Source organism: Manis pentadactyla, chromosome 2, assembly GCF_030020395.1.
Source record: "Manis pentadactyla isolate mManPen7 chromosome 2, mManPen7.hap1, whole genome shotgun sequence".
NCBI classification, from domain to species: Eukaryota; Metazoa; Chordata; class Mammalia; order Pholidota; family Manidae; genus Manis; species Manis pentadactyla.
Genome location: NC_080020.1, coordinates 205,502,066 through 205,516,828, shown reverse-complemented (window position 1 = coordinate 205,516,828; position 14,763 = coordinate 205,502,066). Strand labels below are relative to the sequence as shown.

The 14,763-nt window shown below is 43.8% G+C and overlaps 1 long non-coding RNA gene across 1 annotated transcript in view; it reads right to left on the bottom strand.

The window, feature by feature from the left end:
• The window catches only part of LOC118935387 (uncharacterized), a 153,021-nt gene that overhangs the window by 89,193 nt on the left and 49,065 nt on the right, over positions 1–14,763 (bottom strand). Inside the window, exons 6-7 of the long non-coding RNA XR_008995876.1 lie at positions 2,534–2,864; positions 2,306–2,364 (exon numbers count right to left, since the gene is read on the bottom strand). This is a non-coding gene — a long non-coding RNA (uncharacterized LOC118935387). The remainder of the gene's footprint in view (positions 1–2,305; positions 2,365–2,533; positions 2,865–14,763) is intronic.

Below are 14,763 nucleotides of genomic sequence, written 5' to 3'. Positions count from 1 at the left end.
ACAGGAGGTGGTGGCAAGATCTGGCCAAGGGGTCCCAAGGCCAGTATCACGGAAGCAGGGCCTTCTGGCCCCAGGTTCAAACTTCCAACAATGACCTCATATTCTTTTGTCTTGTGGTTGGAAAGAGCACCTTGCAGCCTCTCTCACAGGGAGTCCCTGCTGGGTGAAGGGTTTCTGTTTTGGAAGCCAGAGCCACTATTCCAGGGCCTCCGAGGCACCGTGCAGGACCTGAGAGGTTTTTGTGGCTGGTTTGCTTTCATTCGTTTTCACTCGGTCCCTGGCACCACGGCCTTCCTTCCAAGTTGGTTTTGGCTCCTGACCTCAGCCATTCCTCAGGCACCAGTGGTGTTTGAAGTCTTTCTCATGTCATTTCCCAGGGTAGCACAAGCCACCCTGTGAATTTCCAGAGTGGAGAAATGGCTCCAAGGGACGTCGTCTTGAAGCCACATGAGGATTGACAAAGCACGGGAGTCCCTCTAAGTGAAGCCTGATAACCAAATGTTCAGAAAAGAAAAAGCCAGCACAGACATAGCATGATCGACTGCTTTGCACTCCAAGGGGAACACCCAGCTCGGCGGGAAGGGAACCCTAATGTTTCACTCTCCAAGAGAATAGTGTGCAGAGACCCGTTTGTAGGCATTTTGCCTTTGCAGGAAAAAAGTTCCGTTTGTATTTAGAAATGAATGTGTGTGCATGGGTGTGTAGGCTTGTGCACATTTGCTTTAAAATGTTTTCTAGTATTTGCTGTCAACGGCAACCCCAAGCCAGCAGACACTCAGTTTCTGCCCATCTTGAAATGGTCTGTTTGCCTCCGCGGCAGCAGCTGAGGTGCTTCATGGATCATCCTTGTCCTCACTGGCCTGGCCTCCCCCGTCTCTGACATCTGCATTCCTGACCCTTCCTCCCTGGCCTCCTCTTCCCAGCCTTTCAGCTCCTGTCACGCAAAGTTACTCAACACCCAGTAGGAGCTAACCAGAGCCAAGACATCATGTTCCCACAGCTCCCATCTTGCCCCCAACTGATGTGCCAGGGTTCCTCTGCACTGCCACCATGGGGCAAAGAACGGGAAAGGGCTCCATATTTACATCCCAGCCTTGGGAACCAGCCCGCCCCTCCTCCCTTGTCCTGCACCAATTCCTGCTGCCCTGTGGAACCCCTGCCCCACACCCCGTCCTCTGCAGCCCAGCGCTAGCTGTTGCTCTTCATGGCCAAACTCTATGCAGTTCAGTAATATTGTCAGTAGTGCTGTCTGTTTCAGTCCACCTAGAGCTCAGGTTTAAAGCTACCAAACTAGCCCTTTTATCATTTACCTACTTTATCTTTAATACTGTTTTCTCTTTGGGAATTCAGTTCATACTTAGCTTGATACGGTGTAAGAAACAAGCTTTGCTTAAGAACAGTGTGACTCACTAAATCTCTCTAGTCTGTTTCCTTCTCTGTAAAAAGTGGTAGTACTGACGATCTGTTTTCCAGGGCTGTCAAGAGGAGTAAGTGGAAATTATGTAAAATTCCTAGCATGAACCTGATTCATAACTAGGGCTCAATAAATGTTAGTAACACCCCTCCTACCACCACTAGCCACTGTGACTAAATTTTACTATGTTTTTACTTTGGCTAAAGTAAATTTTTGTGACTAATATCAAATCAGATTGGCAAGTGATACTCCAGAATAGTGCTTCTCAACCCCAGGTGCACAATACTATCTCCTGGGGAGCTTTAGAAAGTCCTTGTACCTGGGGGCCATTATCCCCTCCCACCTTAGATATTTGGAGGTCTCAACCTCCCTGATTTCTTATTTTGATCTTTGGGGGTCAACATTCCTAGGTGTCAGCCCCTGTCACCTGACCTGACATTTGGTTTTCTTTTTCTTTCTCCCCTTCCACTAAGATTTGGGGCAATATGTAACTAATACAATCCTCTTATCATAACACAACACTGTTATGTCCCTGACTTTCAGGCAGATTTTCGTTTTTGTGTGACTTGTTTCCCAGAAATAAGGAAAGACATTTGCATGACCCGATGTATTAGTAGTGTTTTGCTGCATGATTTTCATATATCCGCCTGGTCTGTTAGCATTATTAGAACATGAATGCCCTCTTTAGTAGACGTCTACTCCCATTGATGGGTCCATCCTGAGATTTCACCTCTAAAGAAATGAAAGATTACCTCCCTTCCTTAGGATCCTGGATAATTCATCAGCACAGAACAATGTGGGGCCCATCTATTCACCCACCCACTGCCTACCTGGTCACTGAACATGAGCACAGATGCTGTTAAGTCCTTCTGTTCTTAGAACAGATCCTACCTTTTCAGGGACAGCTTAGCTGACTCACAGGTTCCTTTGTTTAGTCTCTCCTGCTTGTGCTAAGAGAAACAAACACAAATCAATACTTTAAAACAGACATATACTGAATATTTTTTAAATGAATATCTACATATTCTTCTCTTACATTCACCTTTCTTTTGTGTTATAACTACATTTTTATACACTTATTGCTTTAAGTGTGATTATGAACTCAGCCTATAGACTCACCTTGTCTCAATTTACCATAATTGTTTCCATCATGTGATGTTCACATTTTGGCAGCTGGGCTAGTTGAAACTCCTTCAAGCACAGCTCGGATATTCTTGAAAGCTCCTTGTTATCAGGCCACAGCAACAAAAGGCTGATTTTTTTGTTTTTGTTTTTGTTGTTTTTTTTGTCCTGTCAAGCCAGCTTGGTATTTTTCCTGTCCCATGATTGGAATCCACTAACTTCCAAGAAACTGACTGCTTCGAGAACAGAACACTGTTGGCAGTGAAATGCCAAGCTTCTCGCCGTGTGTCACCGGGAAGGTCTGTGCCCACTGTTGCTTGGGCCTGTTCTGTGACAGCCGGGAAAGATGCTTTTAGGGTAGGGATTCATATGGATTTTCCTTTCTATAGCACGTTATGTTGTTGGTTTTAGTCAGCCAGGGTCTCCTAAGAAAAATAGTGAATATTTCTAGGAAGTCTACTGGTAGGTAGTTTTTCAGCCAGGTCCCCGACGTACTCCCTCCACAGGACAGGGTCACAGCTTTGCCTGAGCCCCGGGGGGAGGTGAGCAGTGGAGTTCATGACTTCCATGATGGCACCACATGGCCACGTGGTTTCCCCCCACAGCTGCTTTTCTGTGAGGATTAACATTTTGTCTCCAGTTTGCTTCCTTCCTCCTCCAAGTTCTTGGACTCCAAGCAGCCTCTGTAAGCACCACCGTAGGATGCTCAGGGCTGCGAGGGGTTCTGTAATGCAGGATTTTCAGTTTTCACTAAACCAGGACAATCCCAGGCCAACCAGGATGAGATGGTCACTCCATTACCAGTGGGCTAATAGCAGAGCAGGTCAAGGAACTCTTCACTTCTGCACAGAGCAGGAAAGAGACACCCTGCGCTTTGCTCAGTAGAATACTAGGGGACTGAATTAAAAATATGCTTGGGATTTACATGAAAGGCAATCAATCATTCATGTGAATTTAAGAGTCACGCTGCAGTGCAGACAAATTCACCAGCTCATACAGCCAAGATCATTACATGCGAAGCTAGAAGAGGCTGAGCTGTTTAACCTAGTAAACACACACAGCTGGGAACAATTTCTCATTCAAAAAGCCTTGGTCTTGCAGCTGCAAAGCCTGGTTTTCTTTCCCTATCTCAGAAGGCCCTATAGAGGGTAGGTCCAAAAAGCCAATGGAAGATAGCAGATTCTCCAGGAGGGAGAGGTGTAGAGAGAAAGGCCATTCGTTGTAAGTTCATGCTCCAAAATTGGGCCCCACATTAGTGGTGAACAGTTTAAGTGAAGGCCTAGGCAAAAGTACCCTCACGAATACGGGTTTGTGAACTACTCTGTACTCAGAGCCCCGGCCTGCCCAAGAGCTGGGTGTGTTAATTAGCTCCAGGCAGCTCCCGAGGACAGAGGACAGCTCCTGGGGCCTTGCCTGAGGCACAGGAAGCTCCCACACTGGAGGAGCCCTACCCTCTCCCACCCAGGAGTAATCTGCCCCAACCTCCCCTTACGGATGAATAAACTGAAGCCTAGAGAGGTCAAAAGACAAAAGACATAGCTGGACACTGTTAAAGTTGAAATTTAGAACATAAATTCCCTCCTTCCACTAAGTATAAACCCCACTACCTTCCTGCAGTGCTGCTCCAAATGCACCTCACCTTTCAGAGAATTCCAGAAGGACCCACTCAAAGAGAGTTTGAACATTGAGTGTGAGCTCCTCCCCAGGACTCCTAATCTGCAAAGAACAGATTTAACTGGAGGAAGAGAATTGTGAGCTCATTTGGTCTGTTTCATGGGACACCAATAATAGTCGAGTAATTTCAGCCAATTTCTTGTTATTCAACAGCACATCCCTGACCTGGGCCAAAAAATTTGGCAAATTGAGTGGATTCAATTACAGGATTGTCTCTTTTGTCTCTTCAGGCTTAAATGGAAAGGATGTATGTGCTTTACCACTATTCCTAGGGAGGTAATTCACATTACAGAGACTAAAAAAAAAAATTGCCATCCTTCTAAACACTGAACCTTTTCTCATCTAGGGTTCTTTACTCTTGCTTTGAACCATATCTGAGTAAGTGACAGATGGCCTGTGTTAGTTACATAAATATACAGATGGTACTGTCAGGTAGCTAGGCAGACATGAGCGGGTTCCACCCTGTCCTGGACAAGGTACTCCCCTTCTCCACACGCTCCCTTGTCACCAGATGGCAGAATGCTCCCCAAACCCCTCCTGTTTATGGTTCAGTCTCCTGCCTTATCAGGGCTAAACAAGCTGTAAAAAGCCCAATGGGGCTTCCACACCACCAACACAGGTTGGCTGCAGACACATGAAGACCCAGAAGGTGACCCAGAGCTACCTCCAGTTTATTATACCATAATTATAATAAATTGACATCATGGTTTCAGCCTGCCTCCTGCCCCAGGCCCCATGGGTTTTGCTTGGGTACTTACAGGTAAGCACCTGTGCACTAGGAAGAAGGTTATATAACTTGGGCCTGTCAATCAACATGTCAACTGACTGATCTAAGATTCAGGGAGGGACTTGCCACCATTTTAAAAACCAACTGTATGCTGGTGGGAATGTCAAATAGTTCAACCATTGTGGAAAGCAGTATGGAGGTTTCTCAAAAAGCTCAAAATAGAAATACCATTTGACCCAGGAATCCCACTCCTAGGAATTTATCCTAAGAATGCAGCAGCCCAGTTTGGAAAAGACAGATGCACCCTTCTGTTTACCGCAGCACTATTTACAATAGCCAAGAAATGGAAGCAACCTAAGTGTCCATCAGTAGATGAATGGATAAAGAAGATGTGGGACATATACACAATGGAATATTATTCAGCCATAAGAAGAAAACAAATCCTACCATTTGCAACAACATGGATGGAGCTGGAGGGTATTATGCTCAGTGAAATGAGCCAGGAGGAGAAAGACAAGTTTCAAATGATTTCACTCACACGTGGAGTATAAGAACAAAGAAAAAAACTGAAGGAACAAAACAGCAGCAGAATCACAGAACCCAAGAATGGACTAACAGGTACCAAAGGGAAAGGGAATGGGGAGGATGGGTGGAAAGGGAGGGATAAGGGGGGGAAAAAGAAAGGGGGCCTTTTGATTAGCATGTATAATGTGGGGGGGTCACAGGGAGGGATGTGCAACACAGAGAAGACAAGTAGTGACTCTACAGCATCTTACTATGCTGATGGACAGTGACTGCAATGGGGTTTGTTGGGGGGACTGGTGATGGGGGGAGTCTAGTAAACATAATGTTCCTCATGTAACTGTAGATTAATGATACCAAAATAAAAAAATATAAATAAATTAAAAAAAACGTAACCCTAATAGCAGGGCAGTTCTGGTTTCCAGACAGCCCACTCTGCACTCTTTTCGAGAGTGTACTTCGCTTTGCTTAATAAACTTCCACCACTTAAGACTGTTCTGTGTTTGTCTCTTGATTGAATTCTTTCTGACAAGGACTGAGAAAACAAAATGCACTCAACGCGTAGCAGTGTTACTCTGCCAGTTCCTACCTAAAGCCTCCCCAAGCCTCTCTGGGCATCTCCAGGGACTATCTTAGATGTGTCCTTAAACAAGTCCCATCTACCACAATCCACTAGAGTGCAGTCTTCATGTGGCTCCTTGAATGACATTATCAAACAGGTTCAGAGGCAAAGAGGGAAAATAGCCTGTCTGGATGGCTGCTGAGATCATTTGTGTGAGAGGACTCAGGAGGTACCTCTTTGGGGTTCCCAGAAACAACTGGGGAGACATTTGGATATTCTACACAATCAAGTGAGGATAGTCAGAGAAATACACTGCTTATTTTGGGGGTCACTGTGGCTGCCAGCCTCACAGCAGGAGCTGCTCCCTGCTGTTGGCTGCCAGGAGTCACATGGAGCCTGAACCACATGGCCCTGCAAGTGCCCTGTGGATGGAAAGAACACAGTTCCACACACGCACACCTGTACCACTGCCTGAACCAATGATCCCCAAGCAGGGCTCCGCTGTCCCACCAAGGGTTCAGAGGTTTCGTTGACAGATCCCTGCTTTCCGTGCTATGAGCCGTGGCTCTCTCCTAGGACTCAGAGGAAGCCAAGAGCTGACTCAGGATGAGCTCTGGCCCGGACTCTGTACTGCTCTGCATTCCTCTGGCTGCCCCTTAGGAATGATCTTTTTTTACCCCCACAAGCACGCTCCCACCTCTCGCCTTTGCATGATCACAGGTCCTTTGGATTCCATAATCAGCCATCTCAATACACGGCTTGCTTTTCACTTTGAAACTTTACAACTTGAAACCCAGGGAACTAAACTTTGCCCTCTGTCAAACTGCATCTGTTAATTGTGATATACTGCAGCACTGAATTTTGCTGGGCAATCATCCAGTTGTAAAAAAATGAGTGTGAACCTTCCATCTAAAATACTTGATGAAATTCTCCAGGCATCAACTTATTGAAAGCCCAAGCCACTGATCAGGTTGTAAAACTGTGTAATTCTCTCAAGTATCAGAAGTAGTTTAAAATTAAACTGAAAACTATATTAGGATAAATGTTAATTGTGATTCATAACCCAGCATGGAAAAGCCCATGGAGAAAATGCATCCCTGAACTCTCTTAATTCCTAGAGTTCTTCCCTCTAAAGTCAGAGGGCCAATCATCTCTTTGCTGACCTACATGGCCAGGAAGTGCTCATTTGTTATTGTTTTTACTTCCAAACAGTAGTTTATCATAACATACTTAATTTTATTATCTGAAAGAAGTACCTCAGCCTTGTATATTGACACAACTAACTGTAAATGTACCATAGAGAAAGGTCCCATACAATCTGGTCATTTATGGGTACAGTACTTGGGGGAAAAAAACTCTTAAAATTCTCTGTGACATGAATTAATAAAGTTCTCTGTAAGAGCTCTTGTTGAATTACAGCTGACAATAGTATGAACAGCAGTCACACCACTGAATTCTTTCCTGATCCAGCTTCATAATTCACCCTCTCCCATATGTCCTCTATTCTTAAGTGTGGAAGGCTTTTCTTAATAATAGTCACTTATGAGATCCTAATTGAGGATGTAAGGAGAAAGTTTAATAGCTGTTCCAAGACTCATGACACTGAACAAATGTGGATTTTAACAGTAAAAAACTTAGAATTGAGTATAGCTTCCATCAGACACTAAATGTATTATCCTAGGAAAGTTACTTGCTTTCTTTGAGTTTTAGCTTCTCAACTGTCAGTTGTTCAATAGATTCAGTCATTTGTAATCACTTTTATTATCTTTTAAAGTCCCCTTTAGGTACTGAGAGAGAGAGAGAGAGAGAGAGAGAGAGAGAGAGAGAGAATAAATCCTAGATGGAGAGGATGTTGTGTGGTAGTGGATGGAAATGTTATGGGCTGAACTGTGTCCCTTCAAAACAAATGTTGAGCTCTTAACCCCTAGTACCTCAGAATAGCATTATATTTGGAGATTAGATCTTTAAAGAGATACTTAAGGTACAATGAGGTCATATAGTAGGCCCTAATCTAATCTGAGTGGTCTCCTTATATGGGGAGGAGATTAGGACACAGACACCCAGAGAGAACATGGCCATTTATAAGACAAGGAGAGTCCTCAGAAAAAAATCTATGCTGTTGACACCTTCATCTAGCCTCCATAACTGTAAGAAAAGAAATGCCTATTGTTTAAGCCACTCAAGTCCATGGCACTTTGTGATGGTGGCCCTAGCAAACTAGTATAGGTGGATGGATGGATGGATGGACAGACGGATGGACAGACAGACAGATAGATAAATAGACAGACAGATAGATAATCTGCACAAGATAGACCTATTGTAATTAAGATTCTGGTGTTTAAGGTGAGCAAGCTAAGTAGGAAGCATCCCTTGTTGTAATGCTGCCCTGGCCATTGATCCTGATGTAGAAGTGCTGTATATAACAAAGATTTTGGTTGCATTTTCAAAATAAAAAGAAGTAATCAACTGAGAACTCTAAATCTCCAAATTTTGAAGCCACCAACAGGAGTTTCCACACACTCATGAGGAAATTATGAAAACAAGAGACTCCAGAATGATATAAACTCCTCATTGCCAACTAGACCTTGGGCCTGAGCAGAGCCCTGCTGAGCTGGGTGGACGTGTAAACAGGGAGGACTTCTGTTGCCCAGAGCAGGTGGCCCAAGATCTTAACAACAGGAAGGAAGGAAGGAAGGAAGGAGGAAGGGAGGGAGGGAGAGAGGGAAGAAGGAAGGAAGGAAGGAGGGAGGGAAGCAGGAGGGGAGAGAAAGAGGAAAGGGAGTTTCTTATGGCTTTCTTCTGGAGATTTCTTATCTATTCATGGAAGAATTAACTTTCAATGATTATTCTTTATACATTTTGAACTCTCCATCTCAGAACTGCCATATATTTATACCATGGACCAACCCAACTGAAGTGAACTGACATTTTAAATGCGTCATTTTGCACAGCAAAAACTATATCTGCAAGGGACTCTGAGTAGCAGACCACACTGCTACATCACCAAGAGTGAGTATTTCAGCAGCGGTGCACTAGGGTCTCTGACACTGCACATACTTAATCGATGAGATAGTCACTGGAGGGGCTTTTCCAAGTGTTATTTTCATAAACAACCAGATTAATATAGGGGCTTTTTCTTGCATTTGTTTGGAAAAATCTTGTCCCAATTATATAACATTCAACTCTACTGCGTAGGAATATGTTAAAGTCTTTGCTCTGAGTTGTTGACACTTAGCCTTTAATCTTATCTTGTCTGAAGCAAAAAGCATGCATAATTTTATTTCATTTTCCTTTTAATATAGAAAGTGCTTCAGGTCAAAGAACTGGAGAAAATGTGAATGTTGACCCTATATATTGCTTTTAGCTATTTGCGGCTTCCTATGTACTTACTCTAGTGTGGACTTTTTCTTCTTTACTTCCTTCCCTCACAAGCTGTTAGGATTGTATCAATGTATTATTCTAACCTTGAAGGAACAGCTTGGTTTGCCTACAGCCCACCAGATTTTAAAAATCATAGAGTTCCACCAGGAGTCAAGCTTTCACAGTCACAAATCTGAGGGGCCTTCCTGGGAGCCTCCTCAGAAGGTCCTTGGGCTGCCCAGCATGGCCGGTTTTCCGTGTCATCCTTTCCCTTTTCCAGCCAAATATCTTTGAAAGGAAAAAAGAGGTCTCTCTGAATGCACCCATTTCTCTCGCAAATAATTATGTTTAATGAATTCCTTATTAGGCCAAATCCAATGCACTAAAATATCGGTCGAGCATGTCATTCCGCATAAAAGCGGTTTGAAAATAGCCAGTGGCTGGTGCGAGGAAGGGATATGTGAATAGAGTGGATGAGGAGTTTCTCACTGGTGGCTGGAGGTCCACTTTGGCCGCGCTGTTTGCAGATTTGGGCTGAGCTGTACATCACACTGTTCATGTAAAGAAAAAGCGACTGTTCTCCCCAAGTGCCCCTTCCCCGCTCCAAATGGCCGCAATCAGCTGCCCCAAGACCCTAATTGCCACAGCCTATTAGAACTAATGAGACTTCCAGGGCAGAAGCCAAGGGTAAAATCGACATCTCACAACATGAAAGGTCAATATCCACATATACTGCTCGTGAGTGCAAAGGGCACATCACTTGGTGGCTCATTACTGCGGGTGGACCCATGGGAAAAATGTCATTCTGCAGAGAGGCTTTCTCAGGATGTGGCCGCAAAAGCTACAAAAGATAAGGACTTGCCTGTGGAACCCGCTCAACTAATGAGAGCTGAAAATTGTTTGAAACATCCCAATGACCTCCCAGATGGGGGATGCTGATTAAGGTGGCTACATGAGGCTCCTTTCTTGTCTGACAGCCCACTGAGGAGCTTTGCTCAGATGTGACTAACAGGCCGTGAAGGTGTCTCCATCTTCTCTGACATGGTCCAGGCGTTGGGCAAAACAAACACAAAAAGTAAGTCCAAACTGACATGCATGTTTTAGTTTTCAGAGACATGTTTTGGGAAAAGAGCGCCAGTGGGGCCATTAGCTGTGATTCCTTTATGGCAAAGGGGGTTTGTAACTACTTGCGTGACTAATCGCATGACTGCGCTGGGGGTGAGCCAAAGGCAAATTTAGGTCTTGAACCCTTGACAAAACAACTCTGCTGTTCTGTGGGTGAAATTCTATGGAGCTTCATGCGTAATTAAATGAAAATTTCAGAAGAGTCTACACCTCAATCAATCAATGCTGATATGTCACACAATGGAAGGATTTTTATAACATCAAAATACATCCATGAAACAATGGAGCAATGAAGCCAGATTTTTGTTTGCTTTGTTCAACATTTTCTGAAACAGAGAATTCACAGACGAAATCCTGGAGTTCTCTTGACCTCTACATAGTGCCTGGGACTCTGAAAAGAGATCGTCATTATGGGTGTCCTGCCCCTGTCTCATCCTAGAGATGAGTATGGGAGTGCATCTCATACTGACTGGCTTAACTCCTTCTCCAGCAAAACCAGAAGTAACACCTGTCCATTTGCCACTTCAGTTTGAGAATGAATCATATCTTCCCAAAACAGTCAGATCTCCTCATAAGAAAAGCTTATCGCTATATTAAATAAGATTATGCAAGAGTTTTTATAAGGTGATTTAGGATATTTTTTTTCAAGCATTTCTCCCTGGTTGTACTAGTTGTCAATTGCTTTATAACAAATTATCACAAAACATAGTGGTTTAAACAATGATGAACTTTTATTATCTCACATAGTTTCTGTGGGCAACCTCATAACACTGTAGACAAGATATTGACCAGAGCTGTGATATCATGTGAAGGCTTGTCAGGGACTTTCAAGGTGGGCTCACCCACATGGCTGGCTAATTAGTGTTAGTTGTATTCAGAAGGTCTCAGCTCTTTGCCATGACAGCTTTACAACATGACAGCTCGCTTCCCCCAAAGTAACAATCCAAAAAAAAGATAGAAGCTTTAACTTCTTTTATGACCGAGCCCCAGACATTATACCATCATATCCACGCTATTCTAGTGGTCGCACAGTTCAGCCTATTCAAGGTGGGAAGGGAATGGGGGTGTATACAAGGAGACAAGAATCTTTCGGAGCCATCTTGGAAACTGGGTAACACAATACTTTTTAAAACATTAAAAGTATATAAGGCTGATTTAAAAATATAAGGAATATGATTGTTGATCTAGGTAACCAGAATTCTATGAGGGAGAGAAAAATAAAGAACACCCAGGTAAAATTTCTGAAGAAAATATACTCCGTTCAGCTAAAAAGATTTTCTTATACCAATCCATGCTTATATACTGTGCCTGTAAGACCAAAGTGAAGAGATGAATTAAGAGATTATTCAAGATGTTGTAACCACAATGTTGCTCATGTGAAACTTTCATAATATTGCATATCAGTGATACCTTAATTTTAAAAAAAGAGATTATTCAGGAGTTGATCTGGATAGATTTAAAAACAACATTTTAAAAAATAACTTACTCGAGGAGGGGCGGAAGATGGCGGCGTGAGTAGAGCAGCGGAAATCTCCTCCCAAAACAACATATATCTATGAAAATATAACAAAGACAACCCTTCCTAGAATAAAGACCAGAGGACACAGGACAATATCCAGACCACATCCGCACCTGAGAGAACCCAGCGCCTCGCGAAGGGGGTGAGATACAAGCCCCGGACCGGCGGGAGCCGAGCACCCCTCCCCCCAGCTACCGGCGGGAGAAGAGTAGGCAGAGCGGGAGGGAGACGGAGCCCAGGACTGCCGAACACCCAGCCCCCGCCATCCGGGCCAGAGTGCAGGGCCCTCGATACTAGGAAAACAGGGCAGCAAGAACAGTGAGCAGGCACTGGAGGCTGGGCGACAGAGGACATAAGAAAAGCGCGCGACCATTTTTTTTTGCTTCTTTGCTGTTTTGTTTTGGCAAGCGCTTTTTGGAAGTCTTAAAGGGATAGGGACCCCAATACTAGGGAAACAGGGCAGAAAGACCGGTGAGCAGAGGCCTGAGGCTGTCACCGCAGAATAAAGAAAAACGAACGGCCACCTTTTTTTTTTTTTTTTTTAATTAAAAACTTTTTTTTTTTTTTTAATTAAAAAAATTTTTTTTCTTTTTTTTTTTGGTGGGCGTTGTTTTGTTTTGGCGGATGCTTTTTGGAAGTCTTAAAGGGGCAGGGCGGGCCACTTAATCCAGAGGTAGGGAATCCGGGATCTCTGGGCACCCTAACCCCTGGGCTGCAGGGAGCAGGGAGGCCCCTTACGGAGATAAATAGCCTCCCGGCCGCTCCTGCTCCAACGCGACTCCACCACTTTGGAGTAGCTGCCCGAGCTAGGCCACGCCCACAGCAACAGCGGAGATTAACTCCATAGCAGCCGGGCAGGAAGCAGAAGCCCTGTCTGCGCACAGCTGCGCAGCACAAGCCACTAGAGGCCGCTGTTCTCCCAGGAGAGGAAGGCCACAAACCAACAAGAAAGGAAGTCCTTCCAGCCGTCACTCGTCCCAGCTCTGCAAACTATTCCTATCACCATGAAAAGGCAAAGCTACAGGCAGACAAAGATCACAGAGACAACACCAGAGAAGGAGACAGACCTAACCAGTCTCCCTGAAAAAGAATTCAAAATAAGAATCATAAACATGCTGACAGAGATGCAGAGAAATATGCAAGAGAAATGGGATGAAGTCCGGAAGGAGATCACAGATGCCAGAAAGGAGATCGCAGAAATGAAACAAACTCTGGAAGAGTTTATAAGCAGAATGGATGGGATGCAAGAGGCCATTGATGGAATTGAAACCAGAGAACAGGAACGCATAGAAGCTGACATAGAGAGAGACAAAAGGATCTCCAGGAATGAAACAATATTAAGAGAACTGTGTGACCAATCAAAAAGGAACAATATCTGTATTATAGGGGTCCCAGAAGAAGAAGAGAGAGGAAAAGAGATGGAAAGTATCTTAGAAGAAATAATTGCTGAAAACTTCCCCAAACTGGGGGAGGAAATAATCGAACAGACCACGGAAATACACAGAACCCCCAACAGAAAGGATCCAAGAAGGGCAACACCAAGACACATAATAATTAAAATGGCAAAGATCAAGGACAAGGAAAGAGTGTTAAAGGCAGCTAGAGACAAAAAGGTCACCTATAAAGGGAAACCCATCAGGCTAACATCAGATTTCTCAACAGAAACCCTACAGGCCAGAAGAGAATGGCATGATATATTTAATACAATGAAACAGAAGGGCCTTGAACCAAGGATACTGTATCCAGCACGACTATCATTCAAATATGACGGTGGGATTAAACAATTCCCAGACAAACAAAAGCTGAGGGAATTTGCTTTCCACAAACCACCTCTACAGAACATCTTACAGGGACTGCTCTAGATGGGAGCGCTCCTAGAAAGAGCACAGCACAAAACACCCAACATATGAAGAATCGAGGAGGAGGAACAAGAAGGGAGAGAAGAAAAGAATCTCCAGACAGTGTATATAACAGCTCAATAAGCGAGCTAAGTTAGGCAGTAAGATACTAAAGAGGCTAACCTTGAACCTTTGGTAACCACGAATTTAAAGCCTGCAATGGCAATAAGTACATATCTTTCAATAGTCACCCTAAATGTTAATGGGTTGAATGCACCAATCAAAAGACACAGAGTAACAGAATGGATAAAAAAGCAAGACCCATCTATATGCTGCTTACAAGAAACTCACCTCAAACCCAAAGACATGTACAGACTAAAAGTCAAGGGATGGAAAAACATATTTCAAGCAAACAACAGTGAGAAGAAAGCAGGGGTTGCAGTACTAATATCAGACAAAATAGACTTCAAAACAAAGAAAGTAACAAGAGATAAAGAAGGACACTACATAATGATAAAGGGCTCAGTCAAACAAGAGGATATAACCATTCTAAATATATATGCACCCAACACAGGAGCACCAGCATATGTGAAACAAATACTAACAGAACTAAAGGGGGATATAGACTGCAATGCATTCATTCTAGGAGACTTCAACACACCACTCACCCCAAAGGATTGATCCACTGGGCAGAAAATAAGTAAGGACACAGAAGCACTGAACAACACAGTAGAGCAGATGGACCTAATAGACATCTATAGAACTCTACATCCAAAAGCAGCGGGATATACATTCTTCTCAAGTGCACATGGAACATTCTCCAGAATAGACCACATACTAGGCCACAAAAAGAGCCTCAGAAATTCCAAAAGATTGAAATCCTACCAACCAACTTTTCAG